This window comes from Solanum verrucosum, unplaced genomic scaffold, assembly GCF_900185275.1.
Source record: "Solanum verrucosum unplaced genomic scaffold, falcon-dt-bn FXZP01000274.1, whole genome shotgun sequence".
Lineage (NCBI taxonomy): Eukaryota > Viridiplantae > Streptophyta > Magnoliopsida > Solanales > Solanaceae > Solanum > Solanum verrucosum.
In genome coordinates, this window is record NW_026020258.1 from 1,074,537 (window position 1) to 1,090,273 (window position 15,737).

The following is a 15,737-nucleotide window of genomic DNA, read 5'->3' on the forward strand; positions in this document are numbered from 1 at the left end:
GGGTCTTGTCCTAATTTCCATATTTGTCATTTAGAGGATTCATAGATAGATAGTAGTGTTTTGATTAGTCTTTCTTTCATTTCTTTGTTAAATTTTTTAAAGACTTGAGTTGCCTATATCTAGATTGTTGAATATTCTATTATATTTTGAGTTTATTATTTGAGACTTTTGAGTTAAAGCTTTACATTTGAGTTCATCTTATATTGAGTGAGTCTTCCACTGAGTATTGAGTCAGGCCAAGGGTTCGCTTGGGCCAACAATGGTTCTTCAGTGCTAGTCACATCTAGGGTGTAGGTTCAAGGTGTGACATGCCCGGTGATCTGGGACATAATTCAGTTCCATAAGTTTGAGGGGTTCATAAGGCCTCATAATCCATATGTCCCATCTTGGGTGTGAGAGTTATACACGACTTTTGCACAGGCCTTACCAAACAAGAGAAAGGACACAATTTGAAAGCCTTTGTATGAGGTTGAGGTGTGTGGTAAGAAGGTACAATGCCACATGGGTGCAATCAACACAACCCTTGGTACTTCATTAAATAAGGTTGATACGTTCACAATACGGATGCACCATGACCTTGATGATCTAAAAGGTTGGTTGGCACCACTTATATTTGACATTTCTCCACCTTGGATGGCTGACAATGCAAGAATAAAGAATAAGGATTTGAATGTGGGGTTCGATACCAGTTTGGGTTCATTAGCAGTCATATCATGCCTTCATAGAATAGATCCATCATTTGGCATTCCAAGGCGATGTTAGTGGGTACCATCATTGACAGGGAGCACATTAATGTGGGGTCGATTTTTGTTGGGGAAATGCTAATGAGGGCCTTAAAGGACAGGCATTACTTCTTTTCCTAGTTCTAATCACACATTTGTGTGAGGATGCTGGAGTTCCCTTTTGGGGGAAAGATATTCGGATCATCCCGGCCTCCTCCAATGATATTCATAGGATTGAGACTACTTCTCTACGGGACGACACAGGTCGAAGGAAGCCGCCACCACCAGACACTACGCCTCTGGTTTATCCTACTAATCTCGCTTTTGAGGCCACTATCTTTTTATGGAGCTATCAGGTATACACATGGCTCCTTCTGCTCCTTCCACTTCCACTGTTGCTTCACCTGCCCCTGCTTCTATCTCCCGTCCCCCTTGACCCAGTCCATGATTTATCAAATTGGTAATATTTTCGGGTTTACAGATGTTAGGACGGTGAGGGTTGAGGCTGATTTGCCCAAGTTGGTTGATAGGGTTATTAAGAGAGTTGTATCTCCACCGAGAGTTAGGTTGAATCATTGTTAGGCCTTGATTGAGTCGCATGGTGTGAGGATGGATGACCTCACTACTAGATTAGAGGCCCAGGAAAAGGCTAAGGGTAGCTCAGATATGCTATATGGTATGAGGGGTGATATTGATACGTTGAGGGCTAATGTAGACCAGCCAAGATCTACAAACATATCAATGTTGTGGGGTAAGGTTCCCCTACCTGATGTGCCAGTGTTTGAGCACCCACATATGCCTAGCAGTGAGCTTCCTTCTAGTGTAGCTAAGAAGCCGATTATTGATGATGTAGCTGATGTTGGTGTTGGTGATGATGATGATGATAAGAGAGACGTTGATAGGGTCAATGATGATTCGGTCAAGAGTACTGATGAGGAGACAAGAGGATAAGTAGAAGACTGTTGTGACCCTGACAAAGTTGCAGGATATAGAGGAGACGATGGTCCACACGACATTGGGGTGGTCTCTTGAGGATACCTCCGTAGTGGGCACTAGTGGAGTCTCTTCAGAATCCATCATTCCTCTTATTGATGTGTCGGGCAATGATTCCTTAGATGAGCCTACAATGCTGCCTCATGTGTTCATCTTACCGAGCACTGATGCACTAGATGATGTCATTCCTCTAGGGACTCCTATTGAGAGCACTCCATGGGCATAGCCTGTTAGGGGAACCCTTTCACCTTTCCTCATGTACTCTTTTATTTTCGCATTGAGCACACTACATTTACTTTTTGGTGGGGTGTGGGCAGTTGTGCCAATATTCCCATTTAGTTTGTATTTTGTTACTTTAAGCTTTTAGAATATTGTAGTTTTTGTTTTTGTTTCTATTATAGTATTTTGATTGATTTATCTCATTTGGTCTCTTTCTTTTTCTCTCAAATTTTCAATAACCCCATGAGTGTTGGAAATCATGAAATTCTTGAGTTTTCATTGATAATAATTCGAGGATCAATTATGTTCAATATCGATGTCTTGAATAGTACTCATGATGAGCATGGTATATAGTGTTTGTGTTGCAAGAACGAAAATCGATATGGTTGCACTTTTGAGTGATCTTTTAGAATCTTGTGTTGACCAATTGTGTTTTGATGTGATCCTTGCAATGAACATCACACGTAAACTTTCAATCTTTTCGGGTTGTGATAAATGATTGTGTTTAAAGTTCCATGTGTGGTTAGGTTTTACTTGAAAGTATGCTTGTGAAATCCTTGAATTTGCTTTGTTAGTCTAATTGTCTAGCCTTGGTAAGTGTAAGGAATGATCTTGGGCAGATTTTTTAAGAGAGAACCCAAATTTTCATATCCTTTATGACTACCTTGTGAGGATGTGCAACCATTTTGGTACCATTTGTTGACAACCATATTGAAATCTCTTGAGACAAATTGTCCCTAACTTCTCAACCAAAATCCTTTTTGAAGCATTGGTATGTTTAAAAAGCCAACTTAGGCCAAAATCTTAAGTTGGGGGTGTTAAAAGGAAGGAAGAATGAAAGCCAAGTGAAAGGCAAAGAAAGATCAAAGTTGAAGTCTGTTACAAAGAGAATGAACCCCTTTTTATATAAAAAAAAAAACATTGTGATGAACAACATTGGAAAAAATTCAAATGAAAAAGAGATTTTGGTGAAATAAAAGGGGGTTCCAATAAAGTGGTTGACAAATCAAAGTTTGAGTTTTCAAAAGAAAAGAAACGAAAGGAACTTGAAAAGAGGTAAAGACGATTGCAACAATGCTTTGAAAGTATGAAGTGACAGATCCAAATTAACCATAAATTAACCCTTAGCCCCATTACAAGCCTAAAATACCCTTGAGATCTTGCATGAACTGGGTTGTGTGATAATTGGAAAACATGGACAAGCCTATGGGATGAAGCTTCCATGTATTTCTCTTTTGGAAGAGTGGGAATTTTATTGATTCCTTACTTTTTTTGTTGACTTGCTTTGTGAGAGCATGTAATCGTTCTTGATATGAGGGCACTTGAATGCATTCGTTGAAACATACTCTTGCATAAGCAAGGAAGTTATAGTGAGCTTCAGCTTGGTTTGATACCGACTAGTCATCATCTAAAGCTTTTTTTATCATAATTGAGTGTAGAATGTTATTAAAAGTAGTCTTGTAATGACACTTACATGTTATCTCTCATTGAGAACTGTTGTAGACACCCTTGTTGATCTAATTGTGTTCTTGATTTACTTGAGGACAACCAAATGTTTAAATTGGGGGTATTAATGAGTGGTAGATTTACACTTATTTGAGGCATATTTATCTCAACAATTTATGTCCTCAATGCTTAATTTTGTCTTATTCTAATGATATTTTGATGATTTGCAGCTATGAAAGCTAAGGAACAAGGCAAGGATGAATGTGTGAAAGAAGGGCCAAAAACATGTAAAGGAGTGTAAACTCCACATTGGTGATCATCAAACATGAAGGGCAGATCGCCCAATGGGTATGAACTCACCCAAGTTGCCAGTGCGCAATAATTGAATTAATTGAGGCAGGTCGGCGGACTAAAAGAGAAATGGTGACTCACCGAATGAAAAGGGTGAACAAGGTGACCATCGTCGAAGGTGACAGTACTTGGATAAAAATTAAAGGCTTGAAAGGCGAACAAAGCTGGTACTCGGGAATAGACCAAATTTGAAAGGCAGACTTGAATGAGCTTGCCGACTGAGGTTCAAACACCTGAAGCCTAAAGTAAGAGAAAGGCGAGCTGAGGAGTAGTTGGCGATTCACCTAATGTGATCGGTGAGCCTAACTAACATCGCCCAATGGGTCACACATTGAGTATTGGCCCAAATTTAGGGAAACTATAAATATCCCAAAGGAGAGAGAAAGAAGAAGTAGGGTAGAGATGAAAAGTAGTGAGAAAGTTCTTAATAGTTTAGAGAGAGAAACACTATCTCTTTGTAAATTGTTCTTGACAATTTGAAGTTGAAATTCTAAGTGGTTATTGCTTGTGTTTTCTAATTTCATATTACCCATGTTCATGCAAGGTATAATTATTTACACTTTGTGATGGGTGGCTAAAACCCCAAGATCTAGGGGTGCATTATAGGGTTGGGTGTTTATTTAATGTAGTGAGTATTTGTGTTATGCTCTATTTTGTTATTTTTCATACATAGATTTGGGCTAATTAGCATGAGGTTAATTTATGCATTATGGTTGCAAACTTAATTTCAACTTCCGATCTTCGATTGATGCTCGAAAGAGAATCATTGGAGTGGATAATTAGTTCGATATAGCAATTTCGCTTTGATGTTTGAAATTGCTTGAAAAATAGAGATTATGGGTCGAATCTATTTGTCTATTTTTGCATCAAAAGAGAGAATAGAGTAAGGTATTGGGTTGTTTAGTTTTTCACATAGATGAGACCGAAAGGAGATTCTATGAAATGATACTATGAGACCAAAAGAAGATTAGTGTCATTGAAGATGACCCAACCTATCCATGAATGTTCGTCACTATAGAGCAACATAAATTACCCATGTGATATCGATTTGCAATCCCCGCACCCCTAAATTTCATTACTTATTTGATCTTCTAAAATTCTAGTTTAATTGTGACTATTGATAACCAAACTTTTTTCTTAAATTTGGTAGAATCATCGATCCATTTGTTCTTATTACTACAAACGAATGAATTTACATTCCAAAGTTCTTGATAGAATTCTTTGCGCTATATCATTCTCTGTGGGATTTGACCCTGAGTCTTTGTAACACCTCAAAATCTAGTAGGCTAAGCAAAGGACCAAGTGAGAGGTCACAATCCAAGTATTGAGCATGGGCACCCTTCACGAAGGCACAGATGAATCGTGAGGGCACCACGAGGCGTGGTATAGCCCGTGGTGGCTCACTATGTTGAGCCAAAGAGGGAGCCCCTTCCACAAGCACTCAAATGACTCGTGAAGATCCCAACGGGTCGTGGTAATAGCTGTGGAGAAAAGTCAGAAGCTACCCTAAAGGTTGATCCTCCATACAAGCCACTTGAAAGCTCATGAGAGCCTAGACGGCTCAAAGAGTAGGTCGTAAAGGGGATAGGTTTTTGGAGAGGCTTGCCAAGCAATTGGTCAAGGACCACGGCTTCCACAATGGGCCTTGAAGTCCTTGATAGCTCGTGAAGCCTAGCGTCTGGGGGCTAAGCCAACTGTAAGTCTGAGGGTTGTTGAGTCTTTTCCAAATTTCTTTAAAACAATACTATGTCATTTTACCCATACCTAGGACCCCTATATAAGCGTTTTTAACCCCAAATTCAACCCATTCAAGTCATTCTTCTAAGAATCCAAAAGAAGACCAAAGTTCTTCCTCTCCAAAATATTTCTCTCTCTAGAAACTTCAAGAAGAAGAAGAAGGAAAGTTGAAGCTAGGGCTCAAGGTCAAGTCTCCATTCTCTAATTGTTTGTGGGCTTTGATAGCAAAGTATGATAGTTTTTCATCCATGGAATCCTTGCATCCATGGAGCCCCCAAGTTCTCCTAATTGAAAGTAAAAATTCCCCAATTTGAGTTAGGGTTTTCTTCTAAGTTGTGGGTCTTTATGAATGTTGATTAAATTGATTGTATTATGATTGATAATGCATGACTTGAAAGGATTTTATGCTTTTCCGATGAAATTCCATGTACCCATGCTTAACCCATGTTTCTAAGGAGAAATTGAATAAAATGGATTTTAATCTATGAAATGAGAATTTATGGAGTTATGTGTGTTCTTATATGATAAATAAGATACAATATGAATTGCTTTGAGATTGAAGAATATGTGATGATTTATGATAAGAAATGTTTTGAGAGTGAAGCATATGTCATTAATTATTGATTGTTGATGTGATTTTTATGGAAGAGAGTTTTCCCACGTGATTTCTTATGTATGAATGTGAAAGGCTTGGTCACATTGAATGATTTTAGGGTGAAATAATTTCTCACCTAAAATTAATCTAAGTTAAGGAACTATGAAATTGATGAGGCTAGAGGTGATTACCCATGACCTCTAAATGAGAAGGATAAGAGGCGATTACCTATATTTCTTGAAGTTAGAGAAGAGGTGATTACCCACATTACTATAATTCAAGTTGGACAAAAGGTGACTACCCATGATCGCAAATAAAGAAGGACAAGAGGCGATTACCCTTGATCCTCTATAGTAAGACAAGAGGCGATTCCCCTTATCCTTAAAAGATAAGCTATGATATGTTATGATAGGTGACGAGCTTGGATTGTTGGTTGCATTTTCCTTCCATGATGAGTAAGTCTAGAGGCGGTTACCCATGTCTTGACTAAGGATAAATCTAGGTTACTTTAAGAAGTACTCCTTAGATGTTGAGATGATCTATTATGTGCATTGATTATGCTTCATGTCTTATGTTGTCTAACTCTTATATTATGTTTATGCAAGTTATTATATTTATTACATTTTTGTACTAACATATACTTTTGCCTACATTTATTATCCAAATATAGGGTCTGACGTTCTCGACCAACCCTTTGGCCGGGCAAGTAACCAATGCAGAATTTAGAACCACTTTTCAAGTTTTGGCCCAAGCCGTAACGTCCCAATCCAATAGGGAAATAGCTCTTGTGAACCAAAATTTGGGTAGGACATCATCTAGAGTGAGGGATTTCCTTAGTATGAACCCTCCAAAATTATATGGTTCTGAGGTGTAGGAAGATCTTCAAGAGTTCATTGATGAGGTTTACAAGGTGTTGGCTATTATGCGAGTGACGCCGATGGAAAAGGCAGAATTGGCCGCTTATCAACTTAAGGGTGTGGCTCAAATTTGGTTCAACAAATGGAAGGAATGAAGGATAGAAGATACGGGTCCTTTAGATTGGGAGAAGTTCAAGTCTGCTTTCCTGGATAGGTTCTTTCCTCTTGAGATGAGGGAGGCAAAGGTGCTTGCGTTTATTAACCTCCGACAAAGGAACATAAGTGTGAAAGAATATGATTTGAGATTCACATAGTTGTCAAGGTATGCTCCCTCTATAATTGCCGACTCTAGGGCAATGATGAGCAAGTTCATTTCGGAAGTGTCTGAATTGGTGGTGAAAGAATGTCGTACCGCTATGCTTGTCCATGAAAGGGACATATCTCGCCTAATGGTCCATGCTCAACAGATCGAAGAGGATAAACTTAAGGAGAATTCTAGGGAACTGAAGAGGGCAAGAACCGAGGATGGTAACCCTTTATACTCTAGGTTCGATGGGCGTGGTCATTCAAGGTTTCGACAAAGGTTTTCCGGGTAAGGTTCCTCTAATGTTCCTCCAAGATTCGACCAAGGTAGGGTGTCTAACCCTAAACCTCAAGGAAGTGGTAGTGGGCCTTCATTGCCAAATTGTGCTAAATGTGGAAGAAAGCATGAGGGTAAATGTCTAGCGGGTTCCAATGCTTGTTTTGGTTGTGGTAAGATGGACCACAAGATAAAAGAGTATCCTTCAGTTGCTAAGAATGAAGGAGATAATCATCATCAAGCTCAACCCTATCCTTCATCCGGTCCAAGCGGTTCAGGTTTAAATGCTCTCGAGCAAAACACGTTTTATACACTTCAGACTCATAGTGAACAAGAGGGTTCTCCCGATGTGGTTACCAGTTTGTTGAAAGTCTTTAAATTTGATGTTAATGCTTTACTTGACCCCAGTTCTACCTTATCCTTTGTGACGCCATATGTGGATATGAATTGTGATGTGGTTCCTGACATGTTATTAGATCCCTTTTCTGGCTCTAATCCTGTTGGTGATTCTGTTATGGCTAAGAGGGTCTATAGAAAGTGTCTTGTTTCCTTGTTCCATAGAGTCACTTTTGTTGATCTTGTAGAGGTTGATATACTAGATTTTGATATCATTCTTGGGATGGATTGATTGCATTCATGTTATGCCTCTATAGATTGTAGGACCAGAGTGGTCAAATTCTAATTTCCGAATGAGCCTATCCTAGAGTTGAAAGTGGGAAATTATATGCCGAAAGGTCAGTTTATTTCTTGTCTTAAAGCAATAAAGATGATTTCTAAGGGTTATATATACCACCTAGTTAGGGTGAGGGATATGGATTCTGAAACCCCTACTCTTGAGTTGGTCCATGTTGTAAATGAGTTTTCGGAAGTGTTCCCAGATGATCTACCCGGTATTCCTCCCGAAAGGGAAATAAACTTTGGTATTGACCTTCTCTCAGATACACAACCTATTTTTATTCCTCCTTACCTTATGGATCCGGCATAACTAAAGGAGTTGAAAGAACAATTGAAAGATTTGTTAGATAAGGGTTTTATCCGACCGATTATCTCTTCATGGGGTGATCCAGCTTTCTTTGTTAGAAAGAAAGATGGTTCACTTCATTTATATGTATCGACTACCAGTAATTGAATAAGGTGACCATTAATAACAAGTATCATCTCCAAGGATAGATGATTTATTTGACCAACTTCAAGCGGAGAGTTACTTTTCCAATATTGACCTCCGATCGGGTTATCACCAATTGAGGGTGAAAGAAGATGATATGCCAAAAACAGCTTTTAGAACCCGATATGGTCATTTTGAGTTTTTGGGGATGTCGTTTGGTTTGACTAATGCTCCGGCAGCATTATGGATTTGATGAATTGGGTGTTTAGACAATACCTTGACATGTTAGTGATTGTGTTCATTAATGATATATTGATTTATTCGAGAAGCGAGGATGATCACATCAATCATTTGAGGATTGTGTTGCAAATTCTCAAGGACCAACAACTCTTTGCAAAGTTTAACAAATGTGAGTTTTGGCTAAGGCTCGTAACCTTTCTTGGTCATATTGTTTCAAGTAAGGGTATTGAGGTAGATCCTAAGAAGACGGATGTGGTTAAGAGTTGGCCTAGATCTGTATCTCCTTCGGATATTAGAAGTTCCTTGGGTTTGGCTGGTTACTATAGAAGGTTTGTTGAGGGGTTTTCATTGATTGCCTCTCCATTGACAGCACTGACTCAAAAGAAGGCTAAGTTCATATGGTCAGAAGCATGTGAGAAGAGTTTTCAAAAATTGAAGGATAGACTTACTTCCGCTTCGGTGACTTTACCAAAAGGGACTGATGGTTTTGTGGTTTATTATGATGCCTCGAGAATTGGGTTAGGATGCGTACTTATGCAAAATGAGAAAGTCATTGCCTATGCGTCAAGGCAACTTAAGGTTCATGAGAAGAATTATCCAGCCCACGATCTTGAATTAGAGGCGGTTGTTTTTGCCTTAAAGATTTGGAGGCACTATTTGTATGGTGTTCATGTAGATATTTCTACCGACCATAAGAGTTTACAATATGTGTTTAATCAGAAAGATCTTAATCTTCGCCAAAGAAGGTGGCTTGAGTTACTTAAGGATTATGATATGAGTGTTCTCTATCACCCGGTAAGGCAAATGTGGTGGCAGATGTTGTTAGCCAATTATCAATGGGTAGTGTGGGCCATATTGAGGATGGTAAGAGAGAATTGGTACGAGATTTACATAGATTGGCCTGATTGGGTGTTCAATTAATGGACTTCACCAAGGGTGGTGTTGTGATCCAAAATGGTTCAAAATCGTCTTTTGTGGCGGATGTGAAAGCCAAGCAATGTCTTGATCCAACCTTAGTTGAATTGAAAGAAGCAGTGCTTAGAAAGTTCGTTGAGGCTTTCTCCCAAGGGAGAGATGGTGTACTTAGATATCAAGGTCGTTTGTGTGTTCCTAATATCGATGACTTGAGGGAACAAATCTTGTCAGAAGCCCATAGTTCTCAGTATTCCATTCACCTAGGAGCCACCAAGATGTACCGTGACTTGTGGGAGATCTATTGGTAGAATAGGATGAAGAAGGATATTGCGGGATTTGTGGCTAAGTGTGCGAATTGCCAACAAGTGAAAGTTGAGCATCAGAAACATGGAGGTTTTTCCCAAGACATTAGTATTCCTACTTGGAAGTGGGAAGATTTGAATATGGACTTCATAGTAGGATTGCCACATGCCCGGCGAAACCATGATTCGATTTGGGTTATAGTAGACCGAATGACGAAATCAGCTTATTTCATTCCCGTCAAGATTTCTTATACGGCGTAAGACTACGCCAAGTTGTATTTGAGAAAAATGGTAAGGTTGCATGGAGTTCCCTTGTCCATTATCTCCGATCAAGGTACCCAATTCACTTCTTAGTTTTGGAAATCTTTCCAAAAGGGCCTTGGTACTCATGTTAAGCTTAGTACGACATTTCATCCCATAAACGATGGGCAAGCGGAGCGTACTATCCAGACTTTGGAAGATATGTTGAGAGCTTATGTGATTGACTTCAAGGGTAATTGGCATGATCATTTGCCTTTGATTGAGTTTTCCTATAACAAGAGCTATCACTCAAGTATTAGTATGGCTCTTTTGAGGCATTGTATGGTAGGAGGTGTAGATCTCATATAGGCTAGTTTGAAGTGGGTAAAGTTTCCCTAATAGGTCCCGAGTTAGTACATGAAACTATTGAGAATGTCGATAAAAGCCATATGTCGATGTTAGAAGAAGAGATCTTGAGTTTGATGTTCATGATTGGGTTTACTTGAAAATTTCACCTATGAAGGGTGTAATGAGATTTGGTAAGAAAGGGAAGCTTAGTTCCCGTTATGTAGGCCCATATCTGATTTTAAGACGTCTTGGTAAGGTTGCTTATAAACTTGAATTGCCTAATGAGTTGGCATCGGTGCATCCGGTTTTCCATGTCTCTATGTTAAAGAAATGTGTTGGAGATTCAACATCTATAGTTCCCTTAGAAGGTTTGGGAGTTAAGGAGAATCTTTCTTATGAAGAAGTTCCAATTGAGATTTTAGACCGACAGGTCAAGAAGTTGAGAAACAAGGAAGTTGCTTCCGTGAAAGTATTGTGGAGGAATCATTTAGTTCAGGGTGCTACTTGGGAGGCCGATATGATGTCCCAATATCCTTATCTTTTTCCTTCTACTCCTATTCTAGCTTGAAGTATGGAGTTCCTCATGGTTTATTCTTTTGGTGTCATTTATCTTAGATATTCCCATGATTTCCTAAATTATGCATGTTCATGAAAAGCTTAAGTTTTGAGAAAATGAGTCAACTTGATTGATTTCTGCATGTTTATGTGCATTTGAGTATGAATTTTATATAGACCCCATGATATGATGTTTTGAACATGCTTAAGCTTGGAGTTGATGTTTCCTCCTCGGATATATGTATTTGAGTATGAGTTGCATATGGATTTCATGATAGGATGATATGAGTATGTTTTAGCTTGGAGTTGATGTTTCCTCCTCAGATATGTGCATTTATGTGATTTCATGCATGATGGGCGGTTAGTTTTGAGTCTTTTCTTTCATAAGATGATTAGAATCCCATTCAAGGATGAATATTCCCAAGGGGGAGATAATGTAACACCTCAGAATCTAGTAGGCTAAGCAAGGGACCAAGTAAGAGGTCACAAGCCAAGTATTGAGCCTGGGCACCCTTCACGAAGACCCTGACGAGTCATGAAGGGCACCACGAGGCGTGGTTTAGCCCGTGGTGGCTCATAGTGTTGAGCCAAAGAGGGCTCCCCTCCCACGACCATGAGCACCCAAATGACTCGCGAAGAGACCAATGGGTCGTGTTGATGGCCATGGAGGGGAGGTAGTAGCTACCCTAAAGGTTGACCCTCCACACAACCAATTTGATGGCTCGTGAGAGCCTAGACGCCTCGTGGAGTGGGTCCTGAAGGGGATAGATTTTGGGGGTGGCTTGACAAGCCACTAGTTAAGGACCACGACTTCCACAATGGGCCGTGAAGTCCTTGACGACTCGTGAAGCCTGGCGTGTGGGGGCTAAGTCAGTTGTAAGTTTGAGGGTTGTTGGGTCTTTTTTAGATTTCTTTAAAACAATACTATGTCGTTTTACCCATGCCTAGGATCCCTATATAAGTGATTTTAACCCCAAATCTGAACCATTCAAGTCATTCTTCTAAAAATCCAATAGAAGACCAAAGTTCTTCCTCTCCAAAATATTTCTCTCTCTAGAAACTTGAAGAAGAAGAAGGGTTGAAGCTAGGACTCCATTCTCCAATTGTTTGTGGGCTTTGATAGCAAAGTATGATAGCTTTTCATCCATGGATCCCCCAAGTTCTCCCAATTGAAAGTAGAAATTCCCCAATTTGAGTTAGGGTTTTCTTCTAAGTTGTGGGTCTTTATGAATGTTGATTAAATTGATTGTATTATGATTGATTACACATGAATTGAGAGGATTCTATGTTTTTACGATGAGATTCCATGTACCCATGCTTAACTCATGTTTCTAAGGAGAAATGGAATAAAAATGGGTTTTAATCTATGAAACGAGAATTTATGGATTTATGTGTGTTCTTATACAATAAATAAGATACAATATGAATTGCTTTGAGATTGAAACATATGTGATGATTTATGATAAGAATTACTTTGAGAGTGAAGCATATGTTATTAATTGTTGATTGTTGATGTGATTGTTGTGGAAGGGAGTTTTCCTACATGATTTCTTATGTATGAATGGAAAGACTTGCTCACATTGAATGATTTAGGGTGAAAAGATTTCTCACCTAAAATGAATCTAAGTTAAGGAACTATGAAATTGATGAGGCTAAAGGTGATTACCCATAACCTCTAAATGAGAAGGACAAGAGGCGATTACCCATTACCTCTAAATGAGAAGGACAAGAAGCGATTACCCATATTCCTTGAAGTTAGACAAGAGGCGATTACCCACATTCCTATAATGCAAGTTTGACAAGAGGCGACTACCCATGATCCCAAAGAAAGGCGATTACCCTTGATCCTCTATAGTAAGGCAAGAGTGATTCCCCATGTCCTTAAAATATAAGCTATGATATGTTATGATAGGTGATGAGCTTGGATTGTTGCTTGAGTTTGCCTTCCATGATGAGTAAGACTAGAGGTGGTTACACATGTCTTGACTAAGGATAAATCAAGGTTACTTCAAGAAGTACTCCTTACATGTTGAGATGATCTATTATGTACATTGATTATGCTTCATGTCTTATGTTGTCTAACTCTTACGTTATGTTTATGTAAGTTATCATATTTAGTTCATTTTTGTACTAACACATACTCTTCCCAATATTTCTTATCCAAATGTAGCGTCCGGCGTTCCCGATTCTCATCCCGTGGCAAGGATCTATAGTAGAGGAAGAGTTGAAGATTGGTGAGTCCTCATTCATCCAAGGATCTGGCCACTACTTTTTTATGTTCTTTTCATTTGAGTTTTTGAACATTGATGTACAGGATATGTCCCGAGATTCTATCATATTAGATGGTTTTTGAGACAACTGTTTTAGACTTTCGCTTTGCAATTAAAAACTTTGGTTATGTTGAAACTATTTTAAATCTCGTCATTTTTTATTAACTTGACTATGAAAGCTAAATGTCTTGTATGAGGCCTCTCGGGGTCTTGTACACCATGTTACATCAAGGTGGTGCCCCTAGGTCGTGACACTCTTAGTTGGGTATTTTTATTGACGATGATTTCTTACTCTTATAATTGGTTTTGAAGTGTGGTTTGAGTGTTATCATCCACTCGCAGACTGATGGTTAGAGCATACTATACGGGTCTTTGAGGACATGTTGTGGGCTTGTGTGTTAGAGTTTGGAGGTCAGTGGGTCCAGTTCTTGCCTTTGGTGGAGTTTGCGTAAAATAACAACTACCATTCGATCATCCAGATAACCCTTTCAACGCCTTTTATGGTAGGCGTTGTCATTCTCTTGTTGATTGGTTTGAGTATACAGAGCCTAGACCACGTGGTACAGTCTTGATTCAGGAGGATTTGGAGCAGGTGAGGGTGATTTCGGACAGACTTTAGACAGCTCAGAATAGGCACAAAAGTTATGTTGATCGTAAGCGGTGGCCTTTGAAGTTTTCAGTGGGTGATAGAGTTTTCCTCCGTGTGCCACCCGAAAAGTGTGATGAAATTTGGGAGGCGGGGCAAACTTAGCCCCAAGTATATTGGGTCTTTTGAGATCTTCCGGTCAGTTGGAGAGGTTTCTTATGGGTTAGCGTTGCCTTCGATGTGCTCAGCCATCCACCTAGTTTTTCATGTTTCGATGTTGCACCAATATGTTTTGGATGAGTCTCATGTGCTTCAGTATGATGTTGTAGAGTTGGATAATAGCTTAACCTTCGTGGAGGAGCCACTTGTCATTCTAGCTAGATATTTATTGTGGTTGCGTTTAAGAGTCATTCATGTGGTTAAGGTCCATTGGAGGCATCGTCCAATTGAGGAGTCAACCTGGCAGACCGAGCATGATATACAGGAGCAACTTCCTAGCTTGTTTGAATAACTGTCAATTTTGTGTACATAACGGGTATACACTTGTAACGACCCAAAAAAACGAACTAGTGAAACTAGAGCCTCACATGTGAGTTTGGAGTTGAGAACTTGATGAAATGATGAGAAATGACAGTGACGTCCGGAAACTAGTCGTTTGAACTAGTAAGTTGTAAGGGTCTTGTCGTTGAAGTTTGGAGTGTTGTTTAAGGGCTTAAGGGGTTGATTAGCTAGTTGATTAATCACCTTTATAAGCTAGCAAGACCTTAAGCTAGGTCATGAAATCATTTAGAACCGAGACCCTCAAAACAGTCCCCTAAAAACAGTTTTTAGTTTTAAGTTAGGAGTGAGGGTCAACTTTAAATGGTCATATCTTTTAGCTCAAAATGAATTAGGTGGACCATTACCTATCCAATTAAAGGTATCTGAGTCCTCTTTCCAACGCCACCGAGTTTGCCCTTTTCCGATCTCGGAGTAAAAAGTTATGCCCAAAATAGTGAAGCACTGTCAAAAAGGGCGAGCTTAGACGGGTTTGGTGGAACTTTTAAGTGGGTCCTTATTTATTTTCCTAAGTTGAGCCCCTTTTATTATATGTCTTTCCTACCAATTATAAAACCCTTCTAGACCAAATTCTTCCATTTTAAGTCACTCCAATTAGAATTAAAAAGAACTCACCTCCTCTCAAATACTTTTCTCTCTACAATCCTCCATTTTAAGAAGGTCAAAAACTTGGAGCTAGGGCTTGGATTGAAGGTGGTTTCTTCATCAATTTTCTTGGGGAATCTTAACAAAGGTATGGTGACCCTTGATCCTTGATTATCTTTCCTTCAAGGAGTCCATTCAAAAGGGTTTCAAAAGTCTTCAAAGAACAAAACTTCTATTTTCTATTCTAGGTATGGGTTCATGGGTAAAATGTTTTCAAAGTCATTATATTGGTGAATTGAAGTTCTATTTATGATTTTAAGATGATTTTTATATGAAACTTCTTCAAGAACCCATATTTTCATTAAAAGCCTAGAATTTGCTAATGAAGTGGGTTTAATGCCTATGATTTAATGTTGATGAAATTGTGTTTAGATTGGATTGTATTGTTGATTTATATGGTTTTCTATACCTATTTATGATGAATTGTTGGTATATGGATAATTGAGGATTGTGGCCTTATGGGCAAGTTATGG